Genomic DNA, 13853 nt, shown 5'->3' with positions numbered 1-13853 from the left:
AATAATATTATTATATTTTATTTTTTTATTTATGACAATATTTATATTATTTAAACTAGTAAATAAATAGTATAATATAATATCTTTTATTTTATTTTTTATTTATGTAAAGTAGTATAATTAATAAATAATTATTTGTTATAATCTTCATTCATTTAAACTAATATGTATATTTAACGAATAAATATATTTTTGTTGTACCAGCCTAACAAGAATCTTATGGTCCGTAAACTTGATCCGCTAGAGATGTGGTATCCGATGGTAGAAGATGCCTTACGAGCAATGGGACTCTACCACGTTCGAGAATTAGGATGATCAGAGGATATTACCCCTTTACTATCTACTCTCATAGAAAGGTGGAGGCCGAAGACTCACACCTTTATATTGCCGATGGATGAGGTTACCATTATATTAGAGGATGTGACTCATATATTTGGATTACCGATTGATGGAGAAGTTGTGAGCAGCTGGACAGATAGCAGCCATGACTTCTTGTAGAGCCAAAGCATTGCGATTTTTCGACATCGAATCCGTTGTGAATAGTTCCTCCAAATCTTATATAAAGCTGGCATGGGTTCGCTGTATTAGAGACGCAGAGCTGTTGGACACTTTAAACTCTATTCAAAGATACGTAAGATGCCAGATTTTTTGTTTGCTAGGTTTGACGCTATTCGCGGATAAGTCGACGGCATATGCCCACGCGAAGTATCTACCATTACTCCGCAATTTTCAGCGGATTCACACTTACAGTTGGGGGCAGCATTTATCACACATCTTTGTAGGGCACTATGTCGTGCATCATAATATGATTGCAAGGAGATGGAGGACCCTCTTACTTTTTTGTTTATTTGGGCATGGGTGCGAAAGCCGTATATTGTGCTCGTTCCAAGACAACACCTTCCAGCGGCTAACGTACCAGTTGCTCGGAGGTAACAGTTCCTATTTTAGTTGTGTATTCTATTGACGATGCATATTTGATTGAGGGCACATTTTTTTATTTTTTCAATGTTATGTGTTCCAGGTGGAGTCATTCTCCATGATCTATGAAGTGGTTATCGAAGACCACAGCGATATTTAGGCAGAAAATAAACTACATGAACGAGGTTAATGTTTTTGCTTTGTGTATGTGTTAATATCCAACATGAATATTAAATTTCTAATTTTTTTAATAATATGTTATAGTTTGTCTGGCAGTCGTACAAAGGATTGATCATACCCGACAAGCTACATGAACACCTTAAGGTGTGTGACACACGTTGCTTCGTTATTGTCGTTCGAGTGTGTCGAGTGGCACCCTACTAACTGAGTGATGCGTTAGTTTGGATATGCACAACCCGTCTCGAAGCTAGCAAAAGTCATTAGACTGGAAGAATGATGCGTTAGTTTGGGTATGCGTCATCAGCTCTGTCATCTTCTATATCTGAATCATGTTGAAGCCCATCTTCCTCTATATTTTGAAACTCAACATACAACTCATTCTTTGGCTGTTGCACCTGAGTCTGCTGGTAAATATGGAACATATTCTGTATACTTGTTTCATCAATGATCGACATAATATCAAACTGTATTAGAATACCAAATATTATAACGGAATTCCGGTACAGAATATTGCTCACTCTACTCAATATATTATTCTCCATGCTTTGACTAAGATCGTTCTTAAGTTCTATGAACATCATGGTTTATGGAACCACAAACAAAAACGGATTCTCACACGCAAAGCTCACTTCCTCATGAGTATTTTGTATAATCTCACCATTGTGATACAGCAGCAAAATTGCGATACCCTCTATCACACCAAAAACACACTCAAATAACTTTCCTTTACGCAATGAAATGGTACCAAATTTTGCCTTATATAGGGAGAGCACTCAACACACAGATCACGTGTTGAATCACCAACGAATTATAGTGCAACACATAGGAAGCACGCTCCCCACGTGCTGAGTCAGCACACCCTCCATGTGTTGATAGCACTCCACCTACGTGCTGAGTCAGCACGCCCTCCACGTATTGCAGCTGCCCAAACTAACACGCCCACTGATATGCAAATGTACCAAATGCCCCCATTTCCAACAAAAACACCAACAATATTTCCATAATATAAAAAATGAACCCTCTCTTCTTTCTGTTGAACTTTAATTGGGAAATTATTTATTCTCTTTCTATTTCTTAAATTCTTCCCCTTATATTGGTATTTTTCATTGGCTACCATTCTCTATTTTCATGATACTTTAGCGATTTCACTTCTAATGGAGAAAAACGAAAGTGTAGTTAAGTATTTTACACTTGTTTTCTAAAACATTAAAGAAATTCCTCAATAGATTGAAAAATTACATCCATAGAGAAATTATTTTTGATGATCCTAAAACTATTTGGGATGTAATGGAAAATCCATTATCAAAAATGTCAAAGCCAACAATAACATCCCAATAACAGATTTAGATATACAATAATTCATCAACAAAATTATAGGAAGCATCAATAATTCCAGATCTCGGATTTTAAATTCACATTCAAACAAAAATGCATCAATAGAGTCATATTATTCCAGATTCAGTAACAAGATCAATCGAATTGCAGACACAAATTCAAATTATTATAATCGAAAAAGAGCATTCTGCATCACAAGAAAACATCGATTTTGCTACGCTTTTAAAGTGAGGCAAAAAATTAGAAAAAGTGTAGCAATAGCTTTTGGCCACGCTTTTTGAGCTACCGGTACGCTTTTGAAAGGGTCACATCTGCAAGCGTGCTGGTTGCTCTATCGCCGCGCTTTTGGTAGCCAATCGCCATGCTTTATTTTTTCCCACGCTTTTATAGATTGCCATGCTTAAAAACATGGCTGTATGTGCTAGATATGGCTACGCTTTTAAAGCTTGCTAATAGTGAGAGATATGGCTATGCTTTTAAAGTGTGCCAATAGCGAGAGATATGACTACACTTTTAAAATGTGCCAATAGCAAGAGATATGGCTGCACTTTTAAAACGTGCCAATAGTGAGAGATATGGCTATGCTTTTAAAGCGTGCTATTGATAACTAATGTACAATATGGCCACTCTTTTAAAGCGTGGTTATAAGTTTGTTCAGTAACCTATTGTTCTTTTTAAATCTTCGTAATAACACCTTACAAAATTCATAAATAATTTTGAAATTTAGACAATGACCAGTAATTTTAAATCAACTAATCCAACCTTCATAAACTTGTCATAAAAAAAATGTGTTTGATTACATCACATGCTTTAACAAAATACCAAAAATCAAAATCATAACAACTACCCATGAATTCCTAATACATGAATTATAATTCCAACAACTATTACATTATCTACTTCCTTTACATACTTCATTATAAAATATGAAACTATAATTATGGATCATCCATTGTGAGTGAAATTATTTTCACCGCTACTCTGCATAATTTTAAATATTGTTGTGTTAGTGCATCTTATATTTTACTAAAAAATGAGATGGCATATATTGAAAACCATATTGTATTCACAATATTTATCATTTTGCCATGAATATATACTACACAATATCTCTTTTCAATATCTCTCTATGATAAAGAACAATAGTCAATACTATACTTCGTTAAATTGGCAATCAAAACATTATTCCAAAGTAGTATTCTTACGTATTTTCAAATAGAGTGAAGGCCAAATGCTACTACCATCAAATATTAAATATTTTACATTTAAATTTATGCATAAGTCTTATTCACTCCTAACCTTCTGTTAAAAAGCAAAAATATCTCTCCAAAACAAAGAATAATTAATAGTACACAACCAGAAAATTTAACAACCAACAATGCATATTCAACCAGCAACAGTAGCATGAACTACAAACAGAAAATTCAACATGAAAAATGAAATTCTATAATTTTGAGCAACAAGGCAGTGACCACTTCTTTTTTTTTTCTTTTATCAGTATTTCTCTATGACAACAATATAGAAAAGATAGTTACTTACATCATCTTTGGGTGGAATATGAGTAGATTCGGGTGCGAGGAGTATTTCTTGGTCTGCTACTTGAGGCATCCAAAGGAGAATTTTGGGCAGCTTGCACTAAAGCTGCTAGCTCTTCGTCACTCATTCCAGGGTTGATTTGGTGCACCAATATCTTTAATAAACTATATACACCATCCATCTTCTTCTCTAATGATGAGATCCTTGTCGTTGTATTCAACTTTGACTTGGAAAATCTCCTCATCCTTTTTAAGAGAATTTCTTGTAATCGAAGTCCCATAACAACGAACTCGAACCTGGTTGGTCCTTTCCTAGCACTCCTAGAAATGCATCCTCATCATTTTTCCCTGCCTCTATGTGGTTCTGAAGTTCAGTCTATCAAAAGTGACAACCAATAAAATATAAAGTCGCATTAACTCAATATAAATAGAAATCACTTTAGAATTTATATTGTACAAATCCAAATAAAAATACAAACAACTTATAATTGTGATTTGTATTTTGGCATCAATTTCTTTTCCTTTTTACTTGTGCGAGTTGCTATGAAAAGTTTAGTCCTTGATAGTTCTTCACTTTATCTTTAGAGTCGCACCAGAGTACATAGAGAAAAATTTACATGAAGCATACTAACTAGACAACTACAAGATGAATATAAAGGAGAAATCACAAAAAGTCTATTACAACACTTTGAACATAGACATTGAATTTTTTTTCCTTGAGGAACTCCTGCTGATGAAAAAGCAAAGTGTAGAAATCTTTCTATACCGAGTTGATATTCTTTCTCATGATGTGGTGTATCCATCCAATCCTTGGACACATCCATCAGAAATCTATTTATTTCAAATAGATAGCTAAGTTCCTAGTCTAACGTCCATATAGCTTACTATTAATCTCACTAACTACGAATCTAGCTTCTTAATTAATGAAGAGACAATGTTGGTCTAAGCCTGAAAAATACTTTGAAGGCATTGGACATAAAATAACAAAGAAAATTGAATTTTAGCAATTCTTAAAAAAAGCCTTGAGGTGAGTGCCTTAGAAAAGCACTTAAGTTGTACGCATAACATCAATAACAAACTAATAGATATATTCAAATTTGCATAAACCGAAATTACCATCTTAAAATATTAAGAAATAAAAGTGCATTCAACTAAAAATAGAAGTTGTCTCATTTCCTTTCCAAAAAAAAGAAGGAATGAAACCTAAGATAAACTAATCAAGAGAGAACAATAATGCAAGTATTTTGAAAATTAATCAAATGGAAGTATCACTTGAGTACTAGTGATCTTCAGCCTCTTCTACAGATTTAAATCCCACATAAATGCCACAAGGACAATTCCTTAGTTTTATTGTGTTTGTGGTTATGCAAAGTGCTTAGAATAGGAACAGGATTCTGAAGGAATAACATAACACCCTGGAGAGGATTTTATTCGAGTGCTTTGGCGCTAAACGCCAGGCTGGGCGTTTAGCGCCAAGAAGCATGAATATCGAGGTGTATTTATGTCATTTTGGGCACTAAACGCGGACCTGGGCATTTAGTGCCTAGATTGGCACAAGGCTGGTAGCGTTAAATGCCAGGTAGGCATTTAACTCCCTGAATGGCACATATCTCAAGAAAGAACCATGCCTCACAGGGCGCTAAACGCCAGCCAGTCCTCATCCCCAAATTTATTATAATTTCATTAAAAAAATAAAAAAATCCATTGGCACTAAATGCCAGGCTGGGCTTTTAGCGCCCCAAATGGCATGGGATTCACAGCACTACAGCGCTAAACGGCAGAGCTGGCGTTCAGCGCCAGCAGCGCAGAAACGACTAGTAAAGAAAGGGATTCAAACTTTGGAACGGTGAAAACCGTATCCCCATCCCATCACCCTATCAAATCTCATCAAATACCCCTCATTAACTCCAATTCTATTCCCCATATACCAACCACCTACCAACTTACCCCCTTTCCTTCCATCACCATCAATTTCATTCAATACCAAATTAAACCCCTCCCCCCTCCACTAACCGAAACCTAACCCTCCCCTCTCCTATATGAACCCCTCTTCACTAATATTTTTACCACTACCACATTACCCACTTCACCTCTTCTCCCATCAACCCTCTATTCTTCTTCTTTTGCTTTCTTTTCTTTCCTTATCACCAATATTTCCACCATCATCTTACAGTTAACTTTATTTAATTTCCCCATCTTATTTCCCCACCCCTTTTCTTTATTTTTGGGTACCCTCACTTCCTCCCCTTCCTTCATCTTTTGTTTTCTTTCTCTTTGCTCGGGAACAAGCATAAGTTCTAAGTTTGGTATTGGGGCACTCTACTTTTCTTGTTTTTATCATCATCCATATGTCACAAAAAATCGAAGAATCCTCTTCTAGGAAGAAAAATGAGAAGGCTCCTGCAACCAGTCTTTTTGATGTGAATCGGTTTAGCTCCAAGACACACAAGAATAACTTTAATGAGATTGTGAGCAAGAAGAAGGTGATCCCACAAGTGCGATTTGAGTTATAGCCAGATGAATATTCAGCGATCCAGGAGCAGATTCTGAGGAGGAGTTGGGAAGTTTTGTGCAACCCCATGAATGATGTTGGACTTTTGATGGTCCGAGAGTTTTACACCAATGCTTGGGTGACCTAAAAATATGTCAAGGGCGTGAACCCTGATCTGAAGAACTGGCGCACTATGGTCCAAGGGAGGATCCTAGAGTTCGGTCTAGAGAGGGTGCGAGGGAGATATTTCAGTTGCCACCGACCAGAGAGGACCCTCACTCTTATACTCACAAGGTCAATAGTGACCAGAGGTTGGACCAGATCCTCCCTGACATCTGCCTCCCCAGAGCACAGTGAAGGCATGATGCTAGGGGGCAGCCATACCAATTGGGAAGGCATGATCTGAAGCCAGTTGCTCGAGATTGGTTGGAGTTCATACAGCGCTCCATCATTCCTACTAGTAATCGATCCGAAGTTACTATAGACCAAGTTATAATGATTCATCATGCTCGGTAATGAGGTGGAGGTGCATCGTGTGATTCCTCAAAAGTTGTATGACATAGCCGCGAAGGCCTGCACTTCTGCTAGAATGGCCTTTCCCCACCTCATCTTCTGCTTGTGTGATGCCGCTCGAGTTTGCATTGATCGAGACACCCCCATTGATATTGACAGGCCGATCACTAGGAAGGGTATGGAGTATGCGAAGGAGTATGCCTGAGCACCGCCTCAAGAACCAGTTCCTCCTCCTCAGCCGGAATAGCCTGGGATGCCGTACCTCAGCCGGAATAGCCTGGGATGCCGTAGGGATATTATTTTTCTCCACGGGACTATTAGAATCAGCTGACAGCATCCATTGGACAGCTGACATCATCAGTTGAGGATCGATCATGAGGGCCACTCTGCCCTTCTCCAGCAGCTAGTGGAGGAGCAGTAGAACTAAAGGAAGGATATGGATGAGCTGAGGTGTGATTTTAGAGATTGGAAAGGATTCTCGGGAGGGAGTGGCCACCATGACTGAGGTGGTTGAGTTTCTTCATCTACTATTTCCCTATTTTCTATTTTCAATATTATATCTTGTTTTCTGTTATTTGTTTAAAGCCTTTGAATGAATAGTAGTATCTTTAGTTTTTCTTTTTTAGTTAATTAATTTAGTAAATTATGCTTATTTTGAAAAGTGTCTCTTATGTTACTCACTAAGCTTGAAAAATCAAAAGAAAAAAAAAAGAAAGAAGTAGTGTAATGCATGAGACTTAAGTTATATATTATGAGTTGTCTTATTCACTTTGATGTGGTGGTATTGTCTATGATTCTGAATGTATGAAGTGAATAGTGCATAATTGATATTGAAATTAAGAATGTTGACTCTTAAGGTACAGGAACTTAGAGAAATATTATGGATTCTCTAAGATAAACAAGAAGTTAATCTTTGAAGCAAAAAAACAACAAAAAGAAAAAGAATATAAAAAGTGAGGTCCAAGGCTCTGAGCATCAATGGCTAGGAAGGTCAAATATGATAAAATCTCAAAGAGTTGTTTTTCCTAGCCATATGCATGTGGTGTGAATGTGTCAAGTAATCCTTGAGATAGAGCACTAAGAGTCGAGACCAAGTGCAATTACAAAGTATGCCAAAGGCTTTGAGCACCACTAACTAAGAGAAATTAAAAGAAAAATTAGAATTCAAAGAGTTCCCCAGTTAAGTGCTTATGATTTTTTTGTGTCAAGTTAAGCTTGAGAAAAAATATCTAGAGTCACGGCTAGGCTTAAGGTGCAAAGCACCAAGGAAAAGATAAGAAAAAGCTGTGTTCAAGGATTAATCAAGGCTTAAAGAGGAAGAGAATACATAATATCATCCGAGTTCTAGTTCTAAAAAGGATTAACATTTTTAAGTTTCAAAGGATAGTGAGATACGAAAACTATTCAGGATCACAGTCTCATCAACCGCACTCAGTGAAGTGACAGGAGCTTAAATAAACACTCGAGTCTCAGGCAATTTCTCTTCTCAGTCCTATATTGTTTTTAGTTGCTTGAGGACAAGCAACAGTTCAAGTTTGGTGTTGTGATGTGTGAGCATCTTTTATCTATTTTCTATTTATTTTAGATATAAATTTATTGAGTTTTAATTAGATTTTATTGTTTGAAGCCTATTTGGATGCTACTTTGAGTCACTTTAGTGTTTTAATTATTTCAGGTGAAGTTTGGATCAGTTTGGCAAAGTTCATGTGCAAAAAAAGAGAAGAGTTTTGAATTTACCAATCTGGTGCTAAATGTGGACTTGGGCATTTAGCGCCAGCTACCTTGTGATGCGTGCCAAGTCTCTGCCACCAAGGGCGCTAAATGCCAACCTTGGTGTTTAGTGCCCCTGATGGCAGTGGCTTCTTCTTTGTTTCTGATTGGCGTTTAGCGCCAGGAAGTCAAAATTGAAAGTGAAGTTTCTGCCACCTGGGGCGCTAAATGCCGAATCTGGCGTTTAGCGCCAGTAATACGGATCAACTCACCCAAAGGAGCATCTTTAGTTGGATTTGGCTTTCAATTATTATATTTTATTTGGTTTTAAGTATTTTCTATTCCCAAACACAATCTTTTGGGCTTTAGTTATTATTAGTCTATTCTATTTTCAAATAAATTAGGTTAGATATAAAAGGGAAAATATTTCACCCTTCGGGGGCCTCCTCTCTTGGACCTCATTCCGCACTTTCACACCTTTGAACCCTAGTCTTTTCTCTAAGTCATGAGCAACTAAACATCCTTGGTTGAAGTTAGGATCTCTGTTTATTTCCATGGATTAAGACTATTATCACTCTGTTTTAATTAATGTATTGATTTAATTTCAAGGATTACTTTCGTTCTTCATATTATGAATTTGAGTGTATTGGAAAATAACTCCTATTCTACATGAATTCTTGTTGATTCTTGAAAAAGTTATCTCACTTGAATGCTAGCTTGACAGTAAATTCCTCCTAAACTGCTAATTACTTGGACTTAACAAGATACGTGACATATAATCCTCTTATATTTGGGTAATTAGGCTTTTTGTGGCTAATAAACTAGAATTGAACCTAACCCTCTAATCTATATTAAGTGACCAAGGAATTGGAAGTTAATTAGGTTAGAGGAGACTAAATCACTAAAGAATTAGGGTTTAGTAAATTACAGTTTTCCATGAAATGAATCTTGCATGATTAAAATAGTTGGTAAGAAAATTTAATCCGGAAGAATAAACAACTCCGAAACCTTAACTATCTTCTCATATACTTTTTACACCAATTTCATTGTCTTCGCTCCTACTTTCTGAAATATTGTTTAATGCTTTTGAACCTCAAAATACCATTTTCTGCTTGCTTGACTAAGTGAGTCATTCGACTATTGTTGCTCAGTCCATCAATCCTCGTGAGATCGATCCTCGCTCACCTGAGGTATTACTTGGTACGACCTAGTTCACTTTCCGGTTATTTTGTGATTTTTGTAATCCGCACCAACAGTCATCAACGGGAAGATTGTCGACATTCCTGAAGATGACGATGATGCTCCTACTTTTGAGAGTTTGAAGGGGCCTTTGCCCTCTTTGGCCTGGCCGACTATCTTCTCTTCAGAGGTCGAGCTTTCTACAGCCGACCTCGGGGTCCTGGCTACTGCTTCAAAACCTCAAGTAGTCACCTCTGAGTTAAAGGTCGCAGCTCCTAAGTCTGAGATCCTTTTAGGCTTTTAATTTTACTGCTTTTGGGTTATAGTTTATCATTCTTTATTTGCATAATTGCTCTAAGATACTTTTTCAATTTATTTGCATATGTAACTACTATACAACAACTCATACCTCATTGCTTTATCATGCCGGCCATAAGAGGTTGGTCTTGATTTTTGCATTTTGTTGACCATGAGTTGGCACAATGAAAAAGTAATGAATATAGAGAAAATGTATTTTTATTAACTAAGATGAATTACAACTTGATAGTTTCTATTATGAGTTTAACATTTTACTCCTATCCCTTGCTATGATTCCTCGTTAAAGCCCCCCTTAAAGGAAACCCTTTGGAAAAATCAATAAAGTTGGAAAAACAGTACACTAGGGAATAAGGTTCGCTTTCTAGCTATAGTATCTCTTCGTATTATAAGCATGCCACGACCTGGGTAGCTCGACACCCTAGAGGTCAGATACTTTGTAGTAATCTTTTCCTAAGATTTCAATAATCTTGTAAGGACCTTTTTAGTTTATAGCCAGCTTTCCTTCACTCGACCTCTGCACCCCAACATCATTTTTGATCAGTATGAGGTCATTCATGGAAAAATTCATTCTTATGACCTACTTGTTGTACCTTGTAGTCATTCCTTGCTTCAATTCTTCTTCTCTTATCCGAGATTGTTCTCAAACTTTTAGGAGAAGGTCGAGTTCTTCTTTATGGCTTGAATGTTACCGACATCGTTGTAGAATCTCATCATTGGACTTTCTTCATTGACCTCAATGGGATTATGGCTTCTATACAATACGCGAGTCAGAATTATTGATTGAGGGGTTTCCAATATACACATCGAACTTGTGAGAGCTCTTTGGCACATGCTCTCTTTGTTTCTTGTAACCTTCTTTTGAGTCCAGCCAGTATAACTTTGTTTGTAGCTTCTGCTTGTTCGTTGGCTTGGGAATGCTCTACCGACGTGAACTAATGCTTTATTTTCAGACTTGTTACCAAGTTTTTGAATGTTGAATCTGAGCTAAGTTCCATTGTTAATGGTCATTGAAAATAATACTCCAAATCTTGTAATATTGTTCTTATAGAGAAAATTTTTGAGATGTTATAATTGCTAAGGTTCTGCTTCAATACAATTGGTGAAGTAATTGATGCCCATTATGAGGTATTTCACCTGTATGGGCGCTTGGTCTGAGCAAAACTAACCCCCATTTTGAAAAGGGCCATGGGAAGGTGATACTAATAAGCTCCTTTGGAGGTGCCACATGGAAGCTTGCTTGCAATTGATAGGGCAGACATATTTTCACGAAGTCGGTCACATCTTTTTGCAAAGTCGACCAGTAGAAGCCACCTGGTAGTACCTTCTTTGCCAATGAGCTTTCCCCCAAATGATTTCTACAGATGTCACTGTAGATTTCATCTAAGACTTCTCCAGTCTTCGAGGTCAGAACACATTTCAACAAAGGTGTATATATCCCTCTTCTGTAAAGCACATTATGAACTAGTGTACAGTTTTGGGCCTTTCTTATCAGTCTCCTTGCTTCTCTTTCTCCTAGAGGAAGGATGTCAAACTTGAGGTATTCTATGATAAGACTCATCTATCCCATTTTTAGGTTGGAGACTGTTAGCATGTCTGACCCGTCGATTTCTTTGGCCATTGAAGGTGATTGTAGTGTTTCTTGAATCAGACTTCTATTATTGCCCCTAGCTGGCTTCATATTGGCTAGCTTAAAAAGAGCTTTAGCTCGACTATTCAACTCTCGAGTTATATGTCGGACTTCAGCGTCTTAGAACTCAGCTAACTAGGGTAGTATCTTCTCTAAGTACCTCCTCATGTTGGGATCTTTGGCCTGATATTTTCCATTTACTTGTGAGGTTATAACTTAGAAGTCACTAAAGACTATTATTTTCAACACTTCGACCTCTTTAGCCATTTGCAGGCCAGCTAGCATTACTTCGTATATAGCTTGATTGTTAGAGGTCTGGAAGCCAAACTTGAGGGAAAGTTCTAATCGAGTTTCTTCTTCATTTCCAAGGATAAATCCAGCTCCACTGCGTGCCTTGCTTAATGAACCATCTACATGCATGTTCTAAGAAATTGAGCTTCCTTTTGGCTCTCCCATGTACTCCACCAAGAAGTCTGTCGGGTATTGCGACTTGATGGCTGCCCGAGTTTTATATCTCAAGTCAAACTCAGACAGCTCGACAGCCCATCATAGCATTTGTCCTGTAATGTCTGTCTTCTGTAGAATATGCTTCATGGGTTAATTAGTTCGAACCCTGATGGTGTGAGCTTGAAAGTAGGGTCACAATCTCCTGGAAGCCAAAACAAGGGGATAAGAAAATTTTTCAATCTTCTGGTAGTTCAGTTCAGCTACTTGCAATGCCTTGCTTGTAAAATAATCAGGCCATTGTCTATCTTCATCTTTTTGGAAGAGAGCAGAGGCTATGGCTTTGTACAAAACTTCTAGAGTTCTTCTCCTCCTTCAGGTCGGGTTAATATGGGGGTTAACTTAAGAACTTCTTAAACTCTTGAAAAACTTGTTCACATTGTTGGGTCCATTGAAGTCACGACCCTTTCTAAGGATTGTAAATAATGGTAATGACTTCGGGGCTGAACCCACTAAGAATCTATATAGAGCTGCGAGTTTGCTATTCAATTGCTGGACTTCTTTTAGAAAAGTGGGGCTTTTCATCTCAAAGATTGCATTGCATTTGTTTAGGTTGGCTTTAATGCCCCTTTGGATAAGCATGAATCTAAGGAACTTCCCTGCTTCTACTGCCACTACAAGAAAATAAGCTTTTGCTATGCTTTTAAAGCTTGCCAAGAAGTGCGAAAAAGCGTGGCGATAACTTTTCATCACGCTTTTTAAGCTATCGACACACTTTTGAAAGGGTCACATCTGCAAGCGTGCCAGTTGCTCTATCGCCACGCTTTTGTCAATCTATTGGCACGTTTTATTTTTTGCTCTATCGCCACACTTTCATCTATTGCCATGCTTAAAAGCCTGGCCGTTTGTATAACTCTATAGCCACGCTATAAAAGCATGCCAAAATTTGGATATATAGCACGCTTTTAAAAGTGTGCCTAGTGGGTTGGTTTTGGCTATGTTTTGAAAGCATGCCAATAGGAGAAGATATGACTATGCTTTTTAAGCATGCCAACAGGGTAATATATGGCTATACTTAATAAGGGTGGCTATTGATGACTACAAGAAGATATGGCTACGCTTAAAAAGCATGCCAATAGCTGAGGATATGGCTACGCTTTTGAAGCGTGTCAGTTTCTAGGTTATGGCCGCATTTATTAAGTGTGGCTGTTAAGCACTACTGTACAATATAGCCACGCTTTTTTAGCGTTGCTATAAGTTAGCTCAGAAAACCTTTTTTTCATTAATCTTCTTAATAAAATCTTACAAAATTCATATATAATTTTAAATCATAGACCAAAATTTATGTATGTATTTTAAATCAATCAATTCAACATATATAGTCGCCAAAAAAATAGACTTTGATTACAACACAACATTCTAATAAAGCACCAAAAATCAAAGTCATAACAACTACCCATGAATTTCTAATACATGAATTATAATTCTAACAACTATCACATATCTACTTCTTTTATATACTTAATTACAAAATATTTAGTGTGATCATCCACTGTGAGCTCCATTATTTTTATCACTGGCCAGCACAATTTTAATTATTGTT

This window comes from Arachis ipaensis, chromosome B07 (genome assembly GCF_000816755.2).
Source record: "Arachis ipaensis cultivar K30076 chromosome B07, Araip1.1, whole genome shotgun sequence".
NCBI classification, from domain to species: Eukaryota; Viridiplantae; Streptophyta; class Magnoliopsida; order Fabales; family Fabaceae; genus Arachis; species Arachis ipaensis.
The sequence above is the reverse complement of the archived record's forward strand: the minus strand, read 5'-3'. Positions refer to the sequence as shown.